Here is a 3062-nt window from a genome sequence, read left to right on the forward strand (position 1 = left end):
ATTTTGCTCCAAAGGTTTGAAGGGAGCAGCGTACGAAATCTGTAGAACATCTGAATAAACCTCTCTACATATTAGACATTTGCTCACTCATGCTTCCATGCTCTTAAGCACAAAAGAGGAAATATATGTATAGGTAAGTGTGATGAAAATGATATAATTTTGCCCATTTGTTACCTTCATTTTAAGGCTCTTTGTTCTAACACTGTGTCTGTTTCTCCCTCTCTGTCTGTCTCACACACACACACACACACACACACACACACAGAGGAACCAAATGGTTTCTTTGATCAGAAAGACCTCAGTTTCCACAAACAGCCTCAGAAACGGTATAGAAATAAAGGCTGTTAGGCCTGCCCAAGCTCATCATCGCAGGTCAGCTAACACGACTGCTCCTACCTCCATCAGTGCCACGTGCACATGGAGTTGACAGGGGATAGGAATCTGGGCTCAGCCTTTACACTTCTGACACAAACAGGCCTCAGGAAATTGTCTGCTGGTCTCACCCTTATAGCTTCTGATGCACTCGGAAGGAAAAGGAGGGAAAAGATCAATGACCTTTGACTGGTAAAAGGTCTTTGCATATTTATAGTGGGTACCATCACCTCTGTTGCAGCAAACATCGAATTACCACATTAACGCTGGAGACAGTATTAGCATCTGGAACCAGCAAAGAGGAGCTGCAGCCTACTAATGCCATGAATCGATCCAAGGATATGAAAAACAACGAACCCCAAAATGGCTGTGTTTATGTCTCCCAGTCTTGGGCTTTGCCTGAAACCTGTCTTTGTATTTTTCAGTGCTGCACTGGCCACCAGCACTGTTCAACCCACAGTGCCCAGCACTCACAGGCACACACAGGATCTGGCGTTATGATCTCGGCACAGGAACACTGCTGACCCTGCAGGGAAAGCATGCTTCAGCTGCTCCTCTGCCTGCTTGAATTTTCAGCTGCTTTTCAGTGGTCAGTCAGCGTACAATAAAAAGGAAGGGGAGTGGCTGAAGCCAGGTATGCTGGCCTTCATGCACTTAGAATTTTTTAAAATATAGCACGTGCTCCCAAGCTACTTTGCTGTCAAACTCTCTCTTTCCTGATGGCCTCATCTGAGAAGCGCTTCTGGAGCCTGTACTTTTGGCAGTATTCTTGTAAACAAAGGGATAAATCAGAAAAAAATTCCTCCTCGTATGAGGGCAGCAGATTGTGTCTCAGATATGTTTCCCTAACACTTTACAGAGGTTCACACTGACCTCAGCAGGAGATGTTCCTATCACAGCAGAAAGGATATCTGGAATTGGCATTCACCATAGGAACCTGAGAGGATGGCATTGTTTTGAAATTTGCCAAGGTATGGGCTAAAGCAGAAAAGACTGCATATCCTGTTTGCTACCGAACCTATGCAGCAAGACCTGTAGCAAATTCAGACGACTATTTCTAGCAGGCACAGAATGGCTTATGCCAATACAAAGCAATTAGTTGCTACATAAGCAGACAAAAGTGCCGTCACAGACAGTATTTCTCAGCTGACCTTTTGTTAAGAAGCCATCTTGTTACTGTCTGCCTGCTAGCTCGATAGAGCAGCCAGTGGCAGCCTTGGGCTTCCCAAAGACAAATAGAAGTGCTCCAGATGGGAGTTCCCTTCACTCACTGCAGATGTGTGTGTGCATGCGTGTGTGTGTGTGTGTCAAGGAATGGGGAGGGAAAGCCTGGTTCTTATACTCAATTTCCCCTTCACAGGGGATAAACAGGCAATTACGCATCCTTTTATATTTGATGGCCAAGTGCTGAACTTGAAAGCACACTATTAGTTTGTGTCCCTTCAGGGCCAGTGCAATAAGTAGCCAGGAGAGCTGGGGCTATGGAAGAGAGGGTGTTGTCTGCTGTTAGTGTGACAGTCTTGTCAGCAGCATTCACATTACTGGAAGGTAATAAAGTGACAAGTAAGTTATTAGAAAGATATGAGGTGAAATTGAACTGAAGCTTCTTTCTGCTCAGCTCTGTTTTTTTTCCTGCTTTGTAATGGGCCACTATTTGTTACAAACCAAGCTTGTCTTCAGATCTTATATAAAAAAAGAAATATTTATTCTTTGCAGGAAAGGTCACATAAATTTACAACATCACACTTTAAAGGAGAGGAATGGGAAAATAGTTTTATGACAACTACAGCTGCTATTTTAAAAAAATACAGTGTCATCATAATGAACAATAATACTGGCAAAAGTCAGAGGACTTGTCAAAAACATGTCCATTTTTTAACCCTTTGGTGGTCCAGAACTGTTTTCCTTTCAGTGCCAGTGCCAAACATAACAGCAACAGTATCAGGATATACATGATCAATATCTTGATCAAAAAATCAAAGCTGTCATTCAATATCATGACTTGACCAGAGAAAACAAGCCACATAAGACTGGTTAGCTACAGACTCAAGATAATATTACTTATGTAAAAAAGTTGCTGCTTCACTCAGTTACAGGCCATTTTAAAGGCAGTGATAATGCTGCTTGGCAAGAAGAGACAGGAACCATGGGACTGGAACAGACATGTACTTGGGCAAACATGTGGGTGAAAGGTTCAGTCCACTATATGATGTTGCTCTGTTCATGAAGTAAAAATGGGTATGGAAAAGAGTTCCTTTTATGTCCCTACAGGAGGGGAAAAAAAGCCCAACTCATCATGTGGCGACAGCAGGATATGCTGATGCTTATCTAGCAAAGTAGCACTACAGTCACTGTTTTGTTGAGTTACTATAGCAGCAAAGTAGTGTCATAAGGAAAAAAAAAAAAAAAGAAGGAACTGACATATACCAGCTGCCATCATGTGTCTGCCACTCACCTTTTCCCCACAGGGAACTCCTGCTGCCTCCTTGCCCTTAGTACAGACACCTTTGCTTCTCTTTTGAAATAAAAAAGAGTAATTCTGTTAACACAACCAAAGAGAAAAGTGACAAAATCATTCTGGGGACAGAAGAAGGAGTAATAGTTCTGTTCACATAACTGGCACAAAAGATTGAGGAGCATGTGTGCGCTCCTAGATCAAACACTTTCCCTCCCTTATTCCTTCCCCTGCC

The sequence above is a fragment of the Aptenodytes forsteri genome, unplaced genomic scaffold, assembly GCF_000699145.1.
Source record: "Aptenodytes forsteri isolate BGI_AS27 unplaced genomic scaffold, ASM69914v1 Scaffold46, whole genome shotgun sequence".
In the NCBI taxonomy this organism is placed as follows: domain Eukaryota; kingdom Metazoa; phylum Chordata; class Aves; order Sphenisciformes; family Spheniscidae; genus Aptenodytes; species Aptenodytes forsteri.